The sequence below is a fragment of the Ruditapes philippinarum genome, unplaced genomic scaffold (genome assembly GCF_026571515.1).
Source record: "Ruditapes philippinarum isolate M1 unplaced genomic scaffold, ASM2657151v2 ctg3116_1_1_1_1, whole genome shotgun sequence".
Classification (NCBI taxonomy): Eukaryota; Metazoa; Mollusca; class Bivalvia; order Venerida; family Veneridae; genus Ruditapes; species Ruditapes philippinarum.
In genome coordinates this window covers 215,164-241,908 of record NW_026866865.1, presented here as the reverse complement: position 1 = coordinate 241,908, position 26,745 = coordinate 215,164, and the positions used below count along the sequence as shown (strand labels likewise).

General features: G+C 32.4%; 1 pseudogene; it reads right to left on the bottom strand.

The window, feature by feature from the left end:
- Positions 1 to 1,217: 1,217 nt before the first annotated feature.
- Positions 1,218 to 26,745, bottom strand: part of LOC132734039 (cyclin-dependent kinase 14-like) — an 87,417-nt pseudogene continuing 61,889 nt past the window's right edge.

Genomic DNA, 26,745 nt, shown 5'->3' with positions numbered 1-26,745 from the left:
ATAGATCCCTACTCTGACTTTTTATTTGAATTACAATAGATTTAACCACAAAAATTAACCTGTGCTCTTTTATTAACAAATATGTTGTGGTGAAATTTTAACTGTCTTAACTAATCTGATAACAAGAATTACTAAAGTTAGAATCTATGCATTCTGTTGGGTTCAAACACAAATAAACAAGTTGAATTTCTAAAAAAAATCTCTAAAGTTTCATAATGGAATGTATAAATTCCTGATCATTCCTGAATATATAAAGTGTTACATATGCTTTAACGTTTTTGGTTCATTATTTATTACAAACACGAATTCTGTTTTAACATAAAGCAACATGTAACATTTCAATATCACAATAGGAATTGAAAAAAAATCTTGACATTTTGTAAAATACAATGTTATAATGTAAAATTACAAATATATTTTAACAAGGAGATTTACAGCTTATTGGATTTGGATATATCACCTGGTTTAGATCATAGCCTTTTGATTGGTTAAAAATTTATTTTTGAATTGAAACCGACCAATGAGAATGGTTTTATTATACAAACCAAATACCATTTACTTTTGATTGGTTACATTTTTTTTTTAATTTAAACCAACCAATGAGAATGGTTTTTATATACAAACCAAATACCATTTAAACATAAAATCAGAACACACATTACATAAATTCAACACAAAATATTGAACTGATGGAGAATATTATATTTTGTAGGATTTATTTTTAAATGGATATGATCACTGAATACTTTAAGTACTCTTTAATCTTATTGATCAATCACAACTATAACATCTCCTTTACCATATTGTTTCCATTTAGCACCCCCCTCCTCTAATGAGCGCCCCCACCACATTTTGTAGAAGAAAAAAAATTTGCCGTATAGATTCATAATCCATAATGAAAGAGCAATCCAAAAAGTCCAAATATTTCATTTAAAAATAACAGTTCATAACACTCCAGTGATATAAAATCATTAAAAAAATTATTATTAGTATTACCAAATAGATCATAATAAGAATTATGAATTTAAATTGAATTTATTTTTAATACACTTTTTTTAAGAAACATTTTTAAAGTTCGATTTGCCCCGTTTTAAAAAAATGGCAACCCCGGGGATTAAAGGGAAACAATAGGTGGTTTGAACGGGAAAAAGTTAGTACAATTTTGGGACTCTCATCAAGATTTGAGACCTGATGGGACTATAAAGCAGATAACTGTATTTCATTTCAAACTGACAAAACCTTTCTTGACATAACAGAAGCCAAGAAGCCTCTCACATATGCCATATTGCTATTCTTTGCATAATCATTGATATTTATATATATAAAAACTTGGGAAAACATAAAATATTTCATTATGAAATTTGAACAACATAGCTTAATATGTCATTATTGATTTAAAATATTTTTTTTTAAATCCAGTTCCTCTTCTTTTGATTCCATCTTTGCATATATCATTTTAAAAACATACCGGTATTCCTGACAAAAAAGCAACAACATGTTTTAACATTTGTCCTCCAATTTTCAGGTGCGTTTCTCTTCACATTTAAATGGAATTCTAGCAAGAAATAATCCCCAATTGTAACAAAACTGAATTTAAAAATTTAAGATAACCAGTCTATAACTCCAATCGTTTGATTGGCTATCCCTGCCCTAATTTTGAATTTGACCAATGACATCACAGCATTCCTTGACTGGTCTTCAAATTATCAGTATGAATGGTTATATATCTTCTGAAATCTTAGGAAACTAATCTGCAGTACAATATTTCATTTTGAATCTACAAAATAACATCACAGATTTCCTTGACTGATCTTCCAGATATCGGTTTCAATCATTTCAATTTCAGTGATAATTCTATATCACTCAACATGATCAATGGTTTTTCTGTTTGGTCATATTTCTGATCTGCTGGCATAAAATTGTGCATTCATATTTTCCTCGTATTTAAACTGCTACATATATGAAACATTTGAACATTGTTGTTTATCCATTATTACACCATGGCAAGATAATTTCAAATTTCAATTCCTGTCGTAAAAAAAACTTGCTACACATGACTTCATTCAAGCACTTAAGAACACTACTATTGAATATTGTCTTTGATAAAGCCCATGTAAAATGCATCAATTATATATATATAAAACACAGTGCACTATAGTACATATATTACACTTTTAGTGTAGTTCTTATTCTGGAACGTCGTGTAGGCTTGGCAGGGGACATTGACTGGGTGATCATGTCATCCATTTCTGGGTACAAACTTAAACCAGGAATGTTAAATATAGAGGCGACTGAAATGTTAAAACAAAAAATATATATATTATAAAACTTATGTATATATGTATTTTTAAATAATAACTTTCAGTTTTTTCACCTTTTTTGTGGATTAACAAAGCCACAGTCAGTAGTATAATGACAACTTCATAAAAGTATTGGTTGATATGAACCTCAGATACTATTCTTAAGACATTATTATACATGTATTAGCAGTGACATCATTATAAATTATTGTCACTGATAATGATTGTCATTAACTTTAATTAAGGGGAGCGGTGGCCTAGTGGTTAAGGTGTCTGCCTCTCAACCAAGGGATCATGGGTTTGAGCCCTAATCGGATGACAACCATGAGATCAAAAATGATTTAAAATAGTTGCAAGAATTGTTTCCAATTTAACTTAAATAGTAGTTTAAACCAACAAATTAACACATCATAAAAAATGCCGGGACAAAAATTTGCCTATTCAATTTTTACATTAAAAAGTATGCGAAAACTATTTTAAAACAAAGAATTCTTTTTTAAAAAAAAAAGTGTCAACTGTTAAAAAATTTAAAAGCCGGAATAGAAAAAGATTAGAAATCAATCATTAAACAATCATACAGGCTTTTAACAAATCAAAAATTATTATAACAGATTTATAAATCATTAAAAGTAAGGTTATATAATATAACAGTCAATACCTTCAGGTAAATCATGAATTTTTGTCGGTAAATCACAAAAATAATCATGCCACATGGCGGCTTTAGCTGAGATTCTTTGTCTTGGATCCATCTGAAATACATTAAAACAATATTGATATTAATGATCTCACCAAAAAACATCATAGATTGGTTAAAAATAAAAGCATACTATAAGATGTTTATAATTAATTGTAATGTTTGCTAGTACTACTGCCCGACACAATATAAATGTTACACATGTCTGCCTTCAAATTTAGAATTGCAGGCTGTCCCAACTCAAGCAGTCCCAGTTGTTGTAGAACAGACTTTATCACAACCAAATCAAAAAGGTAAAGATTTAGATCTAGTATCAACTTCCGAGAGAACTTCATTTAAAAGCAGTAGTAAAAGATCAGTAGTCTCCCTTTTAAAAATTTCCAAAAAAATGTCACACTTCAAAAGAAGTTCCAAAATGTTTCATATAAATAATATATCCATATATAAATGTTGTTTAAAGTGAATGGCACAAGAACAAGGATACATGTAAAGAAGGGTCTTCCTGTAAGTAAAAACTAATGGCAGTGATCTTTCTCCTATATTTTACAGCTGAATAAAGGCCGTTTCCCCTAGCCCAAAAAGGTATATTTTCCACTTAACATGCTATATTTTCACAAAAATGCCCTGTGCACATTCTTCACCAGAACCATGACTTGACAGCAGCTGACTAATATCAACTACTTGATAAATTAAATTGACTGAAAGACAGAACACAGTCCCTATAGATAGCCTCTTGTTATGTACTATGCATATTAAATTGAACTGAAATTGGAAATTTTATAAAAAGTTTGAGTGTTGTTAAATTCCATTCTCAGTTGTCGGAATATGATTTCAGGTTTTCCCCCTTTTCTGATTTGTCGTGCTTTATTTCCCCCTAAAGAACGCCAAAGTTGGGTGGTGGTGGTGTTGGTAGTTTTCACTCTGTATCACGACAGTAGGCCACATTGAAATCACCAGAGCACAGTTCAGTCACTGCTTTGTTTCCTGGATATGCTGTCAAGTAGTTTTACCAGTACTAGTTGCCTTCACTTTTGCAAGGAACTGAAACTTCTGTGCATGCCAGAGCAGAGGTACAGTGCCAATGACCGTAGAAAGAATTTCATGATCAATCACAACCTAAGTGACCTGCGCCGTCCGGGAATCAAACCCGGGTTGCCTGATTTACAGACCAACGCTCTACCTATTGAACTAACCGGACGGCTTGCGCCAGTTTTGAAAACTGAAGATAAATAATCACTAAATGGTGATCATTCTTACCTGTAGGAAATCATTGACCAGATCTTCTGCATGTGGCAGATAGGCAAGTTTTGGAACTATTGTGGAAAGACTCTGTTTAGTATAATTGACAAATTTTCCTGAAAAAAAAAAACATATTAGCCACGCCATGACAAAACTAACATAATGGGTTTGCGACCAGCATGGATCCATACCAGCCTGCGCATCCGCACAGTCTGATCAGGATCCATGCTGTTCGCTTACAGACCCTTTAACAAGTAAAGAAACTGATAGACAACAGCATGGATCCTGATCAGACTGTGCTGATGTGCAGGCTGGTCTGGATCCATGATGGTTGCAAACCCATTATGTTGGTTTTGTCGTGACGCGGCTCATATTAGAAAATTTTTAAATGAAACACAAATAGATAACATAAATATCAAGAAAAATCATATATAAGAAAATTACTTAAACTAAGACCACTCCAGTAATAAACTAGAAATGTGTCCATAGGACACGGATGCCCCCACACACCACTGTTCTGTCAATCTTATGACTCTAGGTCAAATATTTTTTGGACTACATGTGCCACAAGTTGAAAACTTAAAATCAACAAAGGGCCATAATTCTGTTAAATTTGGTCGCAGCAAAAATTCCTTCCTTTACTGCCATCTACACATTAAGGTTGTTCATCCCTGGAAGTTTAAGCAAAATCTGCCATCCGGTTTAAGAGGAGTTGCGTTCACAAAATTTCTACATAGTATATAGTGAAAAAATCAACAAAGGGCCATAATTCTGTTAAATTTGGTCGCAGCAAAAATTCCTTCCTTTACTACCATCTACACATTAAGGTTGTTCATCCCTGGAAGTTTAAGCAAAATCTGCCATCCGGTTTAAGAGGAGTTGCGTTCACAAAATTTCTATATGTTATATAATGAAAAAATCAACAAAGGGCCATAATTCTGTTAAATTTGGTCGCAGCAAAAATTCCTTCCTTTACTGCCATTTACACATTAAGGTTGTTTATCCTTGTAAGTTTAAGCAAAATCGGCCATCCGGTTTAAGAGGAGTTTCGTTCACAAAATTTCTACATCGTATATAGTGAAAAAATCAACAAAGGGCCATAATTCTGTTAAATTTGGTTGCAGCAAAAATTCCTTCCTTTACTACCATCTACACATTAAGGTTGTTCATCCCTGTAAGTTTAAGCAAAATCTGCCATCTGGTTTAAGAGGAGTTGCGTTCACAAGATTTCGGGACGTACGGACGGACAGACGGACACTCGGACGGACGGACAAGTGCAACGCTATATGCTCCCACTTTGTGGGGGCATAAACATTAGTTAATTAGATGATAAAATTGGAATCCTATTAGCAAATTACATGTGTGATGGGGTGGCATTTAACTTATCATTTAATTGTAAGTTGTTGCCCTTTAATTAAATGCACTTTCGGCTTATTTCCCTTACTTTGTTTGTTATCTACAGTTATTTTGATTAATGCTTTCGGTTTAATTCAATCTAATATCATTGGTTGGCATGATTAAAATTCTTCAATTAGTTTAGAACTTGTTATGAGTCATTTTGACTGTAAATATTAATAAGACAAACCACTTACTGTCGTCATACTGTGGAAATTTAGAGACACCAGACCAGGTTTTCTCAGAAGGGGTTCCCAGTATCTGTAAAACAAAGTCACAAATTAAAGCAATAATCAGTACATCATCAATATATAATCTGACTGAAGTTTGTAATGTTACATACAATAAATAAGAACAAGAGCTGTCTGTAGGACTATTGTGTCCTTGCTAGTAAAAACATGAGCCTGGATAACTTAGTTTTTTTCTGAGTTCAAAAAATGCCATAATTTTGTCAAATATAGGTTAGAATTTTACCCTTTGGCCACTGAAGTAAAGTTTCAAAACATTCCCTTCAGTAGTTTTGGAGATACCAATTTGCACAAAAAAAAAACTTTATAAAAGTGTGACTCTTACATTTGGTGGAGTACAAAAGTCTGACCCCTTTTCTTTTTTATAGTCAAGCTAAGAACTCTGTTTTAAGCTCACTTACCTAACAAGACCTGTCCATAGGACAGAGTATTCATGTATTCTCAGTGCTTAATAGTAAAACAGTAAAACAAGAGCATAAGATTATGTAAGAATTCACAAAAGGGAAGATTCCTTCAGACAAGTTACTACATGTACCATTATGATCTCAAACATGTGTGAAGTTTCAGGCAAATAAATTTAGTGGTTGATGAAATACAAACACCCACATTAACATTTAGAAAAATTCTGTCATACAAAAAGTTTTCTTGTCTACTTTCAGTGCTTGATAGTAAAACATGAACAGTATTTCTATCAGCAACAATTTTTTATCATAAATTTACTACATAAACATTTTCTTCAAAATATCACCAAAGTCAGTAAACTGGACTTTCCCTAGACAGGAGAGAAGTGTATAATGACTAAATGCAAAACCTTTATCAAATCAAATAATATTAGTTAAGTAATATAAGTTTATAAAATAAAAAATATTACATATGATGACACCAAGAGTGGAGAATAGCTGTCTTTTTCATCAAATATTAAAGCGAATTCTTTCAATTTTCTATTCACAAAATCAAAATCAACTTTGGCCCAGCACAATATTCATCTTTGAACTTAAATACGACCTTTGACAGAACTGTGTTACCATACACATTGTAGAGAGTCAAAGTTATTTGACAAAAAATTCAACAGACAATCTGTTGAATTTCTTAAATAGACTCATCTACCTTCCATTTTTGAAACTATCCAATGATGTATTTAATTTGGGAAATGTCAGAATGGAAATTTTAAGTTGGTCAGTCAATAGTAAAAGAGCTTGGTTATATGTGCACAATGGCCTTAATTTATATCGGTAGCAAAGGCTAAAACTTCCAGTTCCAGTAGGATAAGAGCTAAAAAACTATACAATACAACTTTGCTACAATGTATTTTTCTACACATACTCTGAAAATCTGGTCCAGTTGATCATAGGCATCTTTCATGCCAGGGAATGTGGCCATACCCGCTAACATCTCTGTAAATATACAACCTACACCCCTGAAAATATACAAATATCTCAATAAATCATACAACATAAAAATATACAATTTTTGTGGCAAATACACAACCTACTCCCCTGAAAATATACAAATATGTGAATTAATCATACACCATAAAAATATACAAATGTTTAGGCAAATATACAACCTACATCCCTGAAAATATACAAATATCTGAATCAATCGTACACCATATAAATATACAAATATCTGAATCAATCGTACACCATATAAATATACAAATATCTGAATAAATCATACACCATATAAATATACAAATATCTGAATAAATCATAAACCATAATAGAAATATACAAATATTTTAATAAATCATAACACTACAAAAAATATACAAATGTTTGAACAAATCATACACTACAAAGAAAATAATAGGTTACTGTAAATATACAACATACTCCCTTGAAAAAATACAAATATTTGAATTATTCATACACTATAGAAAATATACATATATCTTGACAGCCGACATTGTAAAATGTTTATGATAAAACATAAATCTGCCTAAATAATAAAAAGAATGCCCTATTCTTTTCATAAATAGAATGTTACAAGTAAATTCCAATGGATATTAACAGAAATTTCCTTGAGCCATGTGAGTTATTTATCATTCATGTGAAGTAAGTTATAAAATTGAAAGGGATTTTCGAAAAATGTAAATATTATTTGACTTTCAAATGTTTACTTACTATATACCCTTGGATGAGCATAATGTCACTTATAATAAAACCTAAATAAGAGTCAAATTATGTTGAAATTTTTACAATTTCATTTTTTACATTTACTTTATATCTATGCTATTTATCACATACTCCATTAAAAACACACAGTAAAACACAATTTTAATTGTTTAGTTTGGTTGGAAACTTACCACATATCTAGGGATGTTGAATAGTTTGTAGAACCAAGGAGGACATCTGGTGGTCTATACCATAACGTGACTACTTCGTGGGAATATGTATGACTAGGAATTGATTTGGCTCGTGCTAAACCTGAAACCATGATATATCTATGAAAAGTAGTGCATGGCAAAAAGGGTAGACATGTTTTACTGGTTAAAACACAACTATCACTAAGCAGCTATTGACTTTTCATAGCAAATTGTTGTAAATTTCCATAGCAACCAGTGAATTCCATAGCAAACATTAACTTTTTACATAGCAACCAGTGAATTCCATAGCAAACATTTAATTTCCATAGTAACCAGTGACTTACAAAGCAAACATTGACTTTTTAAACTAAGCAATCAGTGAATTCCATAGCAAACATTAAATTTCCATAACAACGAGTGAATCTACCCTTGAATTTCATAGCATTCACTGATTTCCAAGGAAACCACTGATTTTGTATAGCAACCTAAATTTTTTAGTTTTCAAAGCAATATTTTTATTTGGTTGGTTGGGTTTTAAGCTGCACCAATATTTTTAAAGTCATATGGCGACTTTCAAGCTTTACTGGTGGAGGAAGACCTCAGGTGCCTCTTCATGTTATTTCTGGCTCAAACTTGCAACTGAGGTGAACAACAGACGTTCTTTAACATAGCTTGATAGCTTCCTCATAAGAAATAATTCAAAGTCTATGGCAAGATTGGAACCCATAGCAGTGAGGGGCAAGTGATTTTAAGGTCAAAGATCTTAACCACTCAGCCATGGATGCCCCTATTCACAGCAATATTTTGCATTATATTATTGCCTTATCTGTAAGAAATTTACTTAAATCTAAAATATTTGGGAAGTTTTTTATTCTTGTACTGAGTTACAAATACCCCAGGTTGAGGTTTTACAATATTTGATGTTTATTTGAAAACAAGAAAGTTTTAAACGCTACTTAATTGAACACACAGGGACGAACAAAACTGACACTTGAGATAACAAAATATGATTCTTGTTTTTTATGAAAGGTAACAAAATCTTACCAAAGTCAGCTAACTTCAGCTCGCCCGCTTCACTTATTAGAAGATTTTGGGGTTTGAGATCCCTGTAATTAAAATAATCATAAACTTTTCAAAATATTGTTTTCTTATTGAATGTTACAAGTTTTGCAAACCAATTTAAAATTCATAAGATAAATATCAAAGCAGTAGCATACAGGATTTTTTATTATTATCACAAATGGTATATATAAGTCAAACAAAACTACACTATGATACAAGTTCTCAAATCATATAAATCAATTATAAATGCCAGCAAAATCAATGTGACAAAACAGTAATTTGTAACCCACACCAATGAATGGAATTCAAACCAAAGATCTACAAGCTTATAATAACTACTTTGTCACAGTTTCTACAATAAATAAATAATCACATATATGTATATATGGCAATAAACAAGAGCTATATGTAGACCAGTGTGGTAGACAACTCCCAGTGCTTACCGTAAGAGTACAACAAAAGCCTGTATAATGTAGAAAAAGGGCCATAATTCTGTCAAAATCCAGGTGAAGAGTTATGGGCCTTGGTCAAGGAGCTCATATTATGCTCTCAAATAAGTGTGTGAAGTTTTAAACCATTCCCTTCAGTACTTTTGAAGATACCAACTTGCATGCAAAATGTTAACCAAAATGTGACACTGACGTCTGTGTGAGTACAACACCTCTCCCTATTCTTCAAACAGTCAAGCTATAATTATACTGTTACCACTGTTTATAATACAGCTGAATCACTTCATTTACATATTAAATGAACCTTATGTTATTCAAATACAAGAGTATGGTATGCAGACTTATTTACGACATAGTGAAATATGCATTGAATAATGGGAGATAACTCCAGTTGTCTGACACACTTAATAACATATTGAATCTCTTCTAAAGAGCAAAATTGACAAGTGGCAACTTATTAAGAAATGCAAAAAGTGGCAAATTACCTTTATATAGCAAAGAGTGGCAACTTTACTATGTAAAGCAAAAAGTGGCAACTTACCTATGTAAAGCAAAGTGACAACTTACCTTAGTAAAAGCAAAAATTGACAACGTACTTAAGAAATGCAAAAAGTGGCAACTTACCTATGTAAAGCAAAGTGACAACTTACCTTAGTAAAAGCAAAAAGTGGCAACTTACTTAAGAAATGCAAAAAGTGGCAACTTAAATATATAAAGCAAAAAGTGGCAACTTACCTATGTAAAGCAAAAAGTGGCAACTTACCTATGTAAAGCAAAATGTGGCAACTTACCTATGTAAAATCCTCCTGTGATGACAATATGCTAAACCTCTGAGAAGTTGAAACAAAAATAACTGAAATACAACAATAAAACATTTTTATAGAGGCTACTTCATAATTTCATACTTGGTAAATTACATATAATTTATTATCAACTTTGTTTTAAGCCCATATCTACACATGTTTTTGGCCATATCTTGACAGCAGATCCACCAAAACGATTTCCCTGTATGTGTAAGCAGTAATTACCAATTTCCCTGCAAGTGAACAAATACTAATCCTGCAATTTCTTTTAATTAGCAAAGACAGATAAATTGTCAAAGATGTAATTGCGACTTCCATAATTAATGATCATATGTAACTATATACTTTATAGTATAGAATCTTGGAATTCTAGCAGCAAAGCAGCCCAAATAGCTCAATCAGGTAGAGTGTTACACTATAATCTCCACATTGCAGGTTCAATTCCCAAAATTACTAACAGTCTTTCAGATGAGATTTCAAACCAAGGTTCCGTGTATGAGTGCTCAAACACTTGGCATGCTAAGGAACCAGGAGGAGCTTCTAGAATCGGGGCATCTTTCTGTAAATATTTTTGTTTGTTTTGATTGGGTTTAACGTCACGACGACACAGTATAGGTCATATTGCGACGTTCCAGCTTTACTGGTGGAGGAAGACCTCAGGTGCCCTTCCGTGCATTATTTCAGGCACGAACGGGCACCTGAGTAGAACCACTGACGTTCCGTAAGCTAGCTTCTGTAAATGTATCTTGGCACTACCCCAAAATCTAAAATGACGAATACTGTTCTGAAGGACTCGCCAATATAGTCAACCGGTGTTGAGTATAAATAAAATCAATAACATACATACAAAAATTTTATCAGTGATAGCCATTTGCCTATGCCTTGACCAGTATAAATCAGAATCAGTCACACAACCCTGAACAATCATGAAGAGTGATCAAACTTTATCTGCCATTTGCTCAATTTCAGATATTTGACACTGAAACCCCTTCAAATCATAATGGACTTCTCCAAATTCAAAGAAAAGCAAGTTCATAATAAAAATTTAGGGGTGAAAAGTTTAAACGAACATGCCACTAGCTGCAATTGATTAGAATTGATTTTATCATAGAACATCAACACTTGAAAATGTACCTAGGCTACAAGTTCATATTCACTGTGTCAGACAGTTTAAACAATATTCTTTCAAAACAATACCTTATGGGACTGAAACGTGTTTGAAAAGCTGATAAACTGTAAAGTATTAAGATTGCTTTCACACTAGCAGATAGCATTATGGTTAAATTGGGAAGCTGTATATGCTGTAAAAACAATGTAAATGTCTAAAATACATGCCACCTCAAAAAAAAAAAAAAAAAAAAATTCTTTATGCAAGTGCCACTTCTGCCAACAAATTAGACATTGCTTTTCTTTTGACAACATCTAAGAGACATTCCCCTTGCAAAAGCCGAGATGTATTTCCGGCAATATATATTATACATTTTCCTGACAATTTCTTAGAGACATTCTCCTGACAATATCTTAGAGACATTCTCCTGACAATATCTTAGAGACATTCCCCTGGCAAAAGCCGAGATGTATTTCAGACAATATATATTATACATTTTCCTGACAATTTCTTAGAGACATTCTCCTGACAATATCTTAGAGACATTCTCCAGACAATATCTTAGAGACATTCCCCTGACAATATCTTAGAGACATTCCCCTAGCAAAAGCCGAGATGTATTTCTGACAATATATATTATACATTTTCCTGACAATTTCTTAGAGACATTCTCCTGACAATATCTTAGAGACATTCTCCTGACAATTTCTTAGAGACATTCTCCTGACAATATCTGAGAGACATTCTCCTGAAAATATTTGAGAGACATTCTCCTAACAATATCTGAGAGACTATTTCCTGACAATATCTGAGAGACATTCTCCTGACAATATCTGAGAGACATTCTCCATACAATATCTGAGAGACATTCCGCTGACAATATCTGAGAGATATTCACCTGACAATACTTGAGAGAAATTCACCCGACAATATCAAAGAGACATTCTCCTAACAATATCTTAGAGACATTCTCCTGACAATATCTTTAAAAGATTCCACTGATAATAACTGAGAAACAATAGTACTTACTTTTACATTAAATGTATTCAAGCCTCCTGGATGTTTCTCCAAATACTGGCTTAAATCTGTATTCTGAAATAAAACAACAAACAAAAACAGTATTAATATATAATTATTCCTGTCTAGTAACAAAGCATTGTCCTTGGGATAACTGATGTAATAATTTTCATTCATACTCATACATATTGGTTTGAAATTATTCTGCTTACATCCAATAAATATATACAATTCCTAATCAGTACAAGCTTATTGTATTATATTAAAAAGCACCCTGTACTGGTTGGGGACCACCAAAACCAGACAACCACCATACCCGGACAGCCCCGAAAATGTTTAATTTAGTATTTTCTATGTTCAGTGGTTGTCAGTCACTTTTTTATCAACAATAAGTGCATGTTTCTTTTAAAATTAAGTAAATAAATTTATTTCAACCTCCGTAAATGGTAATATTTTAATGTCTTTTTAAAGAATGTTGACGTTGAAGAAAGCACTGCCTCACCTCAAATACCAGCTATAATCATTTGCAGAGTGAATAATAGAATATCCAAAACTTCAGCATTTGTTGCTGACATATTGTATATCATGTTACAAATCAAAAATCAAAACACCCAAGCTTTTATCTCAATTAAATCACATCATGTACATATCTGTTCGGACACATGGTACTGTAGTGTAGACAATTTAGGTAATTTTATACCCTCCTTGTCGTGCCTCAGATATAAGTGTCAATACAATCAGAAATAAACAAACTTGTTTGTTAGTTAGGAGAAGAACCTAGCTGAACTGTGTCAAATTTTTTGGTCTCTATGCTAAAAATTATGAAATCTGTACGGAAAAATGTTCCAAAAGTGTCCGGTTGATGGTCTCCGACCAGTACATGTTCATGCTATTATCGTAACTTCTACTTCCCTGCTTCTTTGAAAACTCTAATAGAGTACATAATGTATACTGTTATACTAGAATTGTCTACTTACTACAAATTCAAAGACAAATGTGAGGGTTTCTTTCGTGTGGATGATATCATGTAATGTTACAATGTTCGCATGTTTGAGACCTTTCAGTAGAGAGGCTGAAATACAAAAAATGTTCTATTCTAACATGTGCACAAAATTTTATAATAGGCATTTACAAATCATGCTAATCCAAAAAGATGTGGTACCAACAGTGTCTTTGCATGGGGCCAATATTCATCATCAAATCTAAAAGCATTAACCCCTGTGAAAGGACACTCATATTTAGCTTTCATAGCTTTCTGCCCAATCCCAAAATGTAAAGTGTACATATTGTTCACCATATATAATATAAATATTTACCGTATAAATATGTTTAAACCAACCCCTACCTGGTGCTGACTTTTCTTAAATGGACTTGTCCAAGAATCATTTTTGGAACTGACCAAAATGAATTTTTGGGATATCAAGATGAAAAGTTTTAAGTTGATAGGCTACAAGTAATAATAGAGCCTAGTCAGACTCCATGGATGTGCAGGCTGGCCTGGCTCTATTCTAGTGGCAAAGGCTAATCACTTACTTTTCAGCAAATTACTTAAGCTTATTGATTTTGATGATGTGTGTCACAAACTAATGTACTTCTTTGAACTTGTAATTGTCCATTGTTCATACAGTCATTTTTTTCTGTATAAAATTGCTGATATTAACTTAAAGGCCATGAATCAGTACTGTTGACACAGGCATGTCACTAGGAAAACAATGTTAAAAATTCATAGACCTTCACACAAGACCTCCAAAGCAGATGAATAAATTATGGGTCTTGCATTTTGAATTAACATGCATTGTATTGCTATAATTAATTTATGTTAAAAAGCTTAATATTAAATACAGTATCTTGTTAAAAGATTTATTATAATACTTGTATATATCTAAACAATTCTATTATTCTATAAATATTTCACAATCATAAACCATATTATCACCCCTTACTAGTTTTGTAATGTTAATTTCCCATAGGCCAATGGAAGTTATTCTTACTGTTAATTCAAGTGTACAAGGAGACTAAAAATTTGTACAGTTACATAGGTAACAATACTGCTTTACAGTGTAAATCTGAAAAATAAAAACCTATATAAACTGTGTCCCAATGAAGTATTTGTTTGGTGGAAATAAAATAATAATAACATACAGTTTTGTGTGTAACAACAAACATATCATCACTCGTCCAAACAATATTTTCCCAATGGAATGATATATCTACTGTTACTCACAAATCTATGTGTTATTTACATAACAACACTGAAATATTTTTTAACATTAAAAATAAGATAAAAATTTACAAGATCATTTTATATACGACAAAAAATCCTATCCATATCCTAAGATTCAAAGTTTTCTTACAAAATTACTGCTATTAGAACACTTTCTATCAGCACCAAAAAAATACCACATCAAAATGAGTTTATTATATACTTGATAATTTAAATTACAATTAATAAAGTATCAACTGGGCGGTAAACTGCTTGGAACTTAGAAACTTGAACATATTTCTATAATTCTGCAAGCTTTTCAGAAATAGTCACAAAAACAGAGGGTGTCCTGAATGTGGAGCTTAAAGTTTAAGTTCTTACCCAGACATAATACAGTCTATGTGCTTCTATATTTAGAATCATAATTCTACAATATTTCATTATGATTTATGAAATTTCTAAGGCAGAGAAAATTCAATAATTCATTACAGTTTTCTGAGGAATATTTCCAGCAGTCCAACACCTAAGATGGATTTACGACTTAGACTAAAAGCCAAGTTTTAATGCATTATAATCCTCCAAACATAATACCATCGTATCATCAATACTGTTTTTGAAACTTAAAGCTTACCACCCTATATATTCTACATGGACTCATCCATCTTTCAATCTGGGTAAAACCATTAATCATTTTTAGGGAAGATTTTATAATAAATACTGACTGAATACTGAAAAGTGCTGATCATGATCAGATAGCATGGATACTGTATAAGTGTTAAGTTAGCAATGCAACACAGAAATATATGTGCAAATTTCTGGAATTTTAAATTTGCTAACTTTTCGACACGGGGAAGTATCCGCTTATACAGTATGCCAGATTATCCTGAAATCCCTTATTTTTCAAATGTACTGTTCAATATTCAAAGCAGGGCCAATCCATTACCAAACATAATTTAATAGGAGTTAACCCATTACTGCATTAACATGGCAAACTGATCCTGAACAAGTGAGTCTGTACAAGTGAATGTCAAGAATGAAAATGCTTTCATTGACATTTTAAAATTTTTCTTAGATTTTTTATAATATGATCATAATGAAATAATTTCATATGAAACAGTTTCTTATATAAAGCAATTGTTACACAAATTTGACGTGTATGCACTGAATATTTTGTGGATATGCATAAAAATACATCTCATTTGAATATGTATTTGTTTTAGTTATGCTAAATACTACACATATTCCGTCACATCTGAGCACTCATTCCATCTTAGACACGCTTTCCTGGATAACTAACAAGTAAATACCAATTTCTCCGCAAGTAACCGAATAACTAAATACCACATGATTTCTGGATCAGTGATGTGGTGACTTGTGAAATAGTGCAATCTACAACTAAGCTAAATGCGAGCTTAATATAATTATGTACCTTAGAAGGTTTTTTTTATCAGGAAATAAAATTTTGAAATAAGTAAATCATGAATTACCTTCCCTGATTGCAGTAAATGGAACACCCTCTTCGGGTTGAATTCGGATTTCTTTCAATGCTACAACCTGGTCTGTTAAACTGTAAAATAACAAAATAATCTTTATGCTCTATTCATGTTTTTCTTCTTATGGAAAAATTGTTACATAAAATATCAATATCTAAATTTCTCTGCAAGTTTTGTTTGTTTGTTTCATTTTACGCCTTTTCCCAACAGTATTTAAGTCATATAGGTGGGTAGTTTCCTAAGAGTTACACCCGAATACTAGACTACCTTCCTCCGCGCTTAACTACCAAAGCATCTCCCGGGGATCAAACCCACCCCAGAGAGGTAACTGGATTAGAAGTCATCGACTTTAACCCCTCGACCACAGAATCTCTGCAAGTATTGATGTTGTACTATAGGTAATAAGGATAGACCTCAGGTCAGTCACTATATTATGCCATAATGATTTAAAGCAGCATGCCTCCAGAGTCATGCTTATTTCCATGAAAACTTGAAAATGTAATTAATGTATTTAAAAGTAAAATATTGTGAAATAAACAAACATATGAATTTACACATTGCAGATTCTGCTTATAACTCACTAAATTACAATCTCAATTATAAAATTTTCCTTCACACCTTTTTAAATTTCAGGATTTTGAAAGCAAATTTGAATTGATATCACCCAATTTTTACCGAAAAATTGTTGGGAATTCAGAATTTAGAAGTTCCGGAATTTAGAGGTATTTATTGCATAGAAAACAGAATATCAAGGACCCTGAAATATGTTCGGATTTCAGAAGTTTTCGGATTTTAGAAGTTCCAGAATTCAGAAGTTACACTGTAATAAACACTGCAAAATCAGACAATAATCGCACATATAACTTGTACATTATTACTTGAATCTTGAATTTCTACTTTACTTAACATCTTAGTACATTTTCTTTAGTTTTATTTTCTTGAAATATTTTGGCTCATCTGGAGGCATGCAGCTGTAAAGATTCGATTTATTTAGGGAATATACATATTATGATTAAGGTCAAGATAAAAATTAAATACCTCCATTGCTTATCATGAATATAAAAAAAATTCAATTATTAAATTTATAAAAGTGGACTTGATAAAAGTATGTTTATAAAATTTCAGATTGATCCTTGTTTTTGATCATTTGCAATGTTATTCCTAAATTTATCCAAAAACACGAGGGGTATGTGCAGGGGGCAGTTTCGTTCAACGCAATATTGTTGCATTTGTTGGTTTATTGTAACTTATTCTATTACTTATAAAGATTTGTGACATGTTATATGACCCCATATAATCAACTGTTTGCATAATTATTACATAATCTGAGCTGTTAGGCATGGATTATATTGCAAGCAACCATTTATTCACAGCCATATAACCTGTCATTTTTAGAATCTTTATAAAAAATTTAGGTTATAGAATCTTTTTAAGGAATTTATTATACAGAAAAATGTACTTAAGAAAAAAAGAAATATAACTTTAATGTAGACAGCAGCCATGTATATAGATTATATAAAAAGATTGTCAAATGAAAAGTGATGTAACAAAATAATACTCAGTATTATAAATCATTAAATTGGTGTTACCGGTATTGTAAGTATATACACTGAACAAGTTTCTGAGTTATTGATGTCTTAATTTAGACAAATTCTGAGCTTGGCTTTTCATGTCTTAATTATCAGAAATCTGCTGACTTAATCATATTTTATGTTTTCATATATTTTATTGTATTCATTAAGGGGACAGATTTCATACAAAATTGTCTGGTTGGCAAACATTTCCGTGTTTTTTCTCGGGGGATTTTATTTATCACAACAGACAAAACGCTAATCAATAATGCATGTAATATACTCCTTACACAAGGTTTTTGTTTTCTGATTGCGTTATTTCCTAGTCACTTATACTTTTAAACCATACTGTAAAACAAGAAATATTTAGCAGAAATACAGACTGGCTATGCTAACATGGGGGAGGGGGGGGGGGGAATAACATAATTATGGCATCAATGGAGAAACAAGAGCGATCAGTAATCACATGTGTCGCCTCATGATGGCCAATTTCATGTTGGGACAAATTTTGTGACAGACGGACAGTGCACAACTAGACTTGGTACTGATCATTCCTGTAAAGTTTGGATGAAATTGCACCAGTAGTTTATGAGGAGTAGTCCGGACAAGCTTTTGTGTATCTGGCAACACACAGAAAAAAACACCTTTTTATCAAAGGGCCAGAACTCGGAAACCGGAAAACCGGTGCAATATGCGCAAGGACTTGAGCTACAGATCAATACTGTAAAGTTTCATTGAAATTGCATTAGTGGTATAAGAGAAGTAGTCCGGACAAACTTTGAAATTAAAAATTATTAAAGGGCCATAACTCTGACAAAAATCATTAAACCGGAAAATGCTGACAATATGCACAACTAGACTTAGCACTGATCATTCCTGTAAAGTTGGATGAAATTGCACCAGTAGTTTATGAGGTGTAGTCCGGACAAGTTTTGTGACCGACGGACGGACAGACAGACAGACGACGGAGAAGTGATCCCTATATGTCGCCACTACTCCGTAGAGGCGACACAAAAATGTGTGTGATGACTGACGAGTCAGCTTAAAAAAATCAAGGTACTATTTTTTTACCCGATTACTGCGGCAGTAAGATTTGACGAATGGTGAAAAAAGGGAGTAGTGGCCTAGTGATTAAGGTGTCTACCTCAACCCTGGGGCCATGAGTTCAAGTCGTACTTAGCCTTATAAGGGTCACAACCATGTTTCTTCATATGACACCAGTACTGGTTAGCAGACTAAAAAGTGATTAATATAAGTTGCAAGAACTTGTTTTGCAATTAAGCTTAAAAAATTATATTTAAACCAAAAAAATCTTCTTTTCTAATTAACAAAAAAAATTTCTAACTTATAAACCCTAAAACCCCTTTTGCCCCCCCCCCCCCCAGCCACCCCGAAAAAAAAAAATCTCCATTCTAGCATGTTCTATACACCACTATTAAGCCAGACCACCTTGGACATCCACAATGTCCGACAAGACAGTAACCTACACTATTGGCTACTATATTTTTAGTTCTTTGATACTGACCACCATAAACCTTCTAATGAACTGTTCTAAATAAAACAAGAGGGCCATGATGGCCCTGAGGTCGCTCACCTGTATATAGCCCCCCCCCCACCCCCCCCCCAATGTTGCAGGGCCAATTTAAACCAAGGGCTTTTATTTGCACAAACTTGGTAGACACCCATAAGAACATGTTTCATGCTAAACATCTAAGCTCTAGCTCATTGGGCTTTTGAAAAGAAGATTTTTTTAAATTTTAACTATACACATATAGTTAAAAACAATGACACCCCTGGGGCGGGCCAGTTTTGACCCCAGGGCTTTTATTTGAACAAACTTTGTAGACACTTACTAGAAGATGTTTCATGCCTAATATCTAAACTCTAGCTATTTGGGTTTTTTCAAAGAAGATTTTAAGTTTTTGCTATACACATATAAAGAAAATCAATGACCCCCGGGGCAGGGCCAATTTTGACCCCAGGTCTTTTATTTGAACAAACTTTGTAGACACTCACTAAAAGATGTTTCATGCTTAATATCTTAACTTTAGCTATTTGGGGTTTTTTCAAAGAAGATTTTTTAAGTTTTTGCTATACACATATAAGGAAAATCAATGATCCCCGGGGGTGGTGCAAATTTTGACCCCATGGCTTTTATTTGAACAAACTTGGTAGACACCTATAAGAACATGTTTGATTGCTAAATATCTTAGCCATAGCTCTTTGAGTTCTTTAAAAGAAGATTTTTTTAAGTTTTTACTATATGCATATACGGTAAATCATTGACCCCCCGGGGCGGGGCCAATTTTGACCCCAGGGCTTTATTTGAACAAACTTGGTAGACACTTTTTTAGAACATGTTTCATGCTAAATATCTTAGCTCTAACTCTTTTGGTTCTTTAAAAGAAGATTTTTTAAGTTTTCACTATATGCATATAGGGAAAATCAATGACCCCCTGGGGCGGGGCCAATTTTGACCCCAGGGCTTTTATTTGAACAAACTTGGTAGACATTCACTAGAAGATGTTTCATGCTTAATATCTTAACTTTAGCTATTTGGGTTTTTTCAAAGAAGATTTTTTAAGTTTTTGCTATACACATATAAGGAAAATCAATGATCCCCGGGGTGGTGCAAATTTTGACCCCATGGCTTTTATTTGAACAAACTTGGTAGACACCTATAAGAACATGTTTGATGCTAAATATCTTAGCCATAGCTCTTTGAGTTCTTTAAAAGAAGATTTTTTAAGTTTTTACTATATGCATATACGGTAAATCATTGACCCCCCGGGGCGGGGCCAATTTTGACCCCAGGGCTTTTATTTGAACAAAATTGGTAGACACCTATTAGAACATGTTTGATGCTCAATATCTTAGCCATAGCTCTTTGAGTTCTTTAAAAGAAGATTTTTTAAGTTTTTACTATATGCATATAGGGAAAATCAATGACCCCCTGGGGCGGGGCCAATTTTGACCCCAGGGCTTTTATTTGAACAAACTTGGTAGACATTCACTAGAAGATGTTTCATGCCAAATATCTAAGCTCTAGCTCTTACGGTTCTTTAAAAGAAGATTTTTTAAGTTTTTACTATATGCATATAGGGAAAATCAATGACCCCCTGGGGCGGGGCCAATTTTGACCCCAGGGCTTTTATTTGAACAAACTTTGTAGACACTCACTCGAAGATATTTCATGTCAAATATCTTAGCTCTAGCTCTTTGGGTTCTTTAAAAGAAGATTTTTTAAGTTTTTACTATATGCATATAGTGAAAATCTATGACCCCCTGGGGCAGGGCCAATTTTGACCCCAGGGCTTTTATTTGAACAAACTTTGTAGACACTCACTAGAAGATATTTCATGTCAAATATCTTAGCTCTAGCTCTTTGGGTTCTTTAAAAGAAGGTTTTTTAAGTTTTTACTATATGCATATAGGGAAAATCAATGACCCCCTGGGGCAGGACCAATTTTGACCCTAGGGCTTTTATTTGAACAAACTTGGTAGACATTCACTAGAAGATGTTTCATGCCAAATATCTAAGCTCTAGCTTTTACAGTTCTTTAAAAGAAGATTTTTTAAGTTTTTACTATATGCATATAGGGAAAATCAATGACCCCCTGGGCCGGGGCCAATTTTGACCCCAGGGCTTTTATTTGAACAAACTTGGTAGACACTCACTAGAAGATGTTTCATGCCAAATATCTAAGCTCTAGCTCTTTGGGTTCTTTAAAAGAAGATTTTTTAAGTTTTTACTATCTGCATATAGGGAAAATCAATGACCCCCTGGGGCGGGGCCAATTTTGACCCTAGGGCTTTTATTTGAACAAACTTGGTAGACACTCATTAGAAGATGTTTCATGCCAAATATCTAAGCTCTAGCTCTTATGGTTCTTTAAAAGAAGATATTTAAAGATTTTTCTTTCGGTTGCCATGGCAACCAGAGTTCTGCATGAAATGGAATTCTTTGAACAATCTTGATAGAGCTTCATACAAAGAGTATTCCTGCCAAGTTTCATTAACATTGGCCTTGCGGTATCATAGAAGATGTCCTTAGAATATTTAAAATGTGGACGGACGACAGACGACGGACGCCATTTGGTTGGCCATCCTAAAAGCTCACCTGCACTTTGTGCAAGGTGAGCTAAAAACCAGGCATGTCAAAAATCACAAATTTGGCAGTGTTTGTTTTAATTTGTTTAACTACACATGCTAATTAAATGTAAATTAGATTGAAACTTTGAGACCATATAAGGGGAGACAATTTATGGAAGGAATTGGCAGAGCTAAAATGCAAGAGCTAATAAAACTGTAACATCTCTCCAGAGTGTTCTTGTCTTTCTAAATGTTAAAATTTCTCCTTCAGGAACTTGCAAGTTTTAAATCATGTCTGGAACATTTTGATTTTATGTCTAAAAACACTTTATGTCTACAGATTTGGTTTTTGTTTCATTGACTGTTTTAGGTTTTATTTTGACAACCATTCAGTTTTACTAGTGATAAAAAAAACCTCAGGTTCTTCCATGTGCATTATTTACAAACACTGTTTTACATGGTTCATCTTTATATCACAGTACTCAAATGTTAATTTCAGCTCATTATTATCAATAGTCGGAGCAAGAGGCCTCACTATAGGCAAGCACAAATATTTGATGAAATTATTGTCAATTTATCATGATTCATGTCAGCATTATCTCAAATTTTCTAGATATTTGATTGAATCAGAATGTCAAACTTTGTATGTTTGTTTTACTATTTACAATGATTTTAAAACAGTTTCGGAAATTTCTCAATTATGAAGTACAGTTATAGTGACTTAGTATTTTGTATGGAGTTCATACTATTTTGCATAAATTTTTTTATTTTCCTCCTTTTATGACAAATTATTTCACATTTATCAGTACTTTCTTCAGGTTACATTAGCATCTAACATTCTCAAAAACTATAATCTTAACATTATAAAATCAATGTTTCCCCTGTCTGTAAAGAAAACACCTTTTTATTTTGCCTGTAAAATGCAAGCAATAGTTTAAACATATTTATTAAAGCTCTATTGCGAAACAAGTTCTTGCAACTTATATTAATCAATGAGTCAGCTTCAAGGAACCAACCAGTACTGGTGTCATATGAAGAAACATGTGACCCGATTAGGGCTCCAACCCATGATCTCTGGGTTGAGAAGCAGACACCTAATAACAACTAGGCCACCACTCCCCTTAGCAAACAATACTGACCTGCTGATGCCCTTATATACAGTTGCATATGAACCTTCTCCAAGCTGCTCCAGCTTTTGATATGATTCTGCCCTACCAAATGGACCATTACCCTGAAATTTTAACAACATAATATAAGTTTATCCCTGAAATTCAATTACACATATAAACCGTTACCCTGAAATTTGACAGAACTTCTGTATTATATGTATTCATCACATAGCCCAGACACAGCAGGAGTGAAATATATAGAGGATATTGAATGTAAGTATAAGTTCAATACTGAATTTTAAGCACAAGTTGAATAAAATTATATAATATGCGAGCCTCTGGCGAGCATAATATTATTTTATTCAATGTGTTCAAAAAATTCAGTAATGAGCTTACATGAATTAATACTCTATATATCACATACCCAAAATAAAGACTGTTTAAAGTGAAAACAAAAGAGATATTTTTCATTGACGCGCTTAAAGAGTAGCGCTAAAATTAGCGCGACTTTACACCATGTTTTTATAACTATAATAAGTGTTGTCACGTCAAAATATATACATGGCAGTGCAAAACCATTTTGATGGAGTCGCAAAATCGGCACAGGTATGTCAGATAAACTCATTCAATAAAATCATATCACATACAGAAATAGCATTAAAACACTCTAAGTCTGTTAGCGTTACACTACAAGCGTGTGTCGCATGTCAACGAAAAATGACTCTTTTAGCTGTTAACTGTTCTTATTTTAGATTTGTGATAAATGAAATGTTATAATTTCATCTAGACTAAGAGTCAATACTGACAGTCTTCAGGTAACAAAGCATCATTTTAACATGCTCCAAAACCATTATATAAACATTATAAAATCACTTTTGCCCTTTCTAAAGATGTTAGAATTTATTTGTTTTGCTGTTGTAAAATGTGCCTTTAATGTTATAATCACACATATACAATTATTATTGAAAACAAGTTAAATGGTACCCCATAACTGGAAGCCCGCTTCTGAGCAAATGTTTGATGATATGCGTGGCCCTCGGATCTAGGTCTGCCCGATCTTTGATCATCTGTCCCATTAAACTGGGCGTCATCTAACATATCACCGGCCGAATGATGCCGCTTTACAGTAGCGTGGCTATTAGCTGAAAATAGATATGAATGTTTATTATGACTGATATATTGTTTTACATTCTAACAAAATCTAGAATATTCCGGAAATCTAATACTGCTTTAACCAACAGTCAAATGATTCAACAATAAAGGTGCTGCCAATATTATTTAACACCATAATTTCTTTGTACATGATTTGTTAACAGTCACGAATGTCAAACAATCATTCACTGAAATAAGCCTATGGACTGATTGTAAACCTGTGCGTCCAGTGTCCCGTATTCAAGTATGAAACTGATACAAACAAGTAATTGTTCAATTTGCATTCCAAATGCACATGATTGTATATGATAGAAACTGGAATGATTTTTTAACCTTCATATAATTGGTTATCTAAATACATTTTGTCTAACCTCAATAGACATATTAAATATTAAAGCGGCAGAGTGGTTAATATCGGACAAATAATGTACGAGTCTGCTAATTTTTAACCACTGATAAACGTGATGGTTCAAACTGCATACATCGGCAAAGCTGCTGTAACCTTAAGCAATGAACTTAACGTAACACAATAAATTCATTTTTTAAAGTGCAAGACTCAGACCTTAATTATGTCTTTCTTTCAAGAAAAATTATTTTCTTTAAAAAACATTGAAGACAGTATAAGAGTACAATCATGAACAGATAGAGCGATACAGCCCTAAATGCCAATATTTTATTAACATTTAAACAGAGACAATGGTAAAATCAGTTCAAGTCTACAGGGAAATCAAGTTTTGTACGTAGGAGTTATTGCCTTTAAAGAAATCCGAACAAGTCACAAAAAATGCCAGTCATCACATTTAGAACATTATCTTACTTGGTTATTTAATTAGAGCTCTAAATCAGGTAGCTCAATTAGCTTTATTTTCACACAGGAAGTACACAGTAATTCTCGAGATAAAATGTAGTTTTGTTTAAACCACATCTGTGCTCAAAGTTATAAATCTTGGAGACACTCCTCCTAAATTCTATGAAATCAGACTATAAGGATCTGATTAATAAAACTGACCAATGGCAGAGCTCCATTTCAAAACAGATCAATTTGGCTTTTTTTCTTTAGGCCTTTTACCATAATTATAATCTCAAAAATTCTTTATAAGAAATAAATATACAATACAGCACAATTCCTTTATTTTAGAAATATTCGCAACATTTGTTTTAAGTATTTGCTTAATAGAATGTGACGTTTTAAAAGCTGAAATAAAAGCTTTGTCAAAAAAAAACGGAATGTTTTAATTACAACATACATATTATTACTGTGATGATCAGTACATGCAGCAATTATACACAATGTTTTAATATACATAGAGTATAGAACAACATATGCCAAATAAAATTTCTCATAATTCTTTTTTATTATTTTTAAAAAAAATTTTATTACAAATTATAACAACAAACCTAAAAATTCTTAATTCTCATTACTGTACCAATAATGTAATTTATAGTGACTTCCAGTCAGTCATTAAATTTTGAAAATCCTAAAACACTTATAATTTAAATAAGGCATCAAATTTTCCATGAAATAAACTATAATTAATATTACTACATTATTATGTATATGCACAATAATTATGTATTATTTCCTATGAAATCTTTTTTTTAATGTAACTTTAAGTCACAAAAACTTTAATGAATTTCACACAATAACAGATTGAATATATCAATATATTCTATTATCTAAGACCTTCTATTAGAAATTTATAAAATCGTCACATTAAGTAAAATCCAAGTTTGATGTAAAAAGTTTTTTCTTTTCAATCTCACCTTTATAATATCTGTCTTCAAATGTTCAAAATCCTTTACTTTGCATTAAATAATCAGTAACTGTTGTATTTGGTGGTGACAAAATTAATTAGTACATGTAATCTACCGAGAATCTGTCATAATTCTTGCCTTCAAGTTTACACACTTTAGTATTATATAGTAATTGAAACCGGTTAAAAAATATTCCAGCTCTATTATAAATTCCTGTGCGTTGACACTTCTTAATATCTACAGACTGAAAATATTCCAGCGTGACATATTCTCTTGGAAAAAATACAATACATTTGCATAGAAAACATATTTAGAGAACAGAAATTACAAATATATATTGTGGTCACTGAATAGAGAAAAAGAAAATAAGAATTAGATAAAAACCAATAATTGTCTACTATGCTGAGATAAATATTTAAAAATATTGCATTTTGTATAACATTAAAGGAACTCCATTGGGGTTCAAAAGCCAAAAAAACATAAAGTTTGATTTTAAAACATTGATTAACTGGGGCATGTAAAATATAAAACCAGTAATTGTGTGACTCAATAATGCTGAGATAAAAATTTTACTATTGCATTCTGTAACCTTAAAGGAACCCCCCTGCATCATGAGATCAAAAAGCCTAAAAACATTAAATTTGAATTTCTATCATTGATCAACTGGGGCACTTAAAACAGAATATCAGGGTAATATATGCAAAAGATAAATAATAAATATACTGAAAAATAAATTGAAAAATCGTA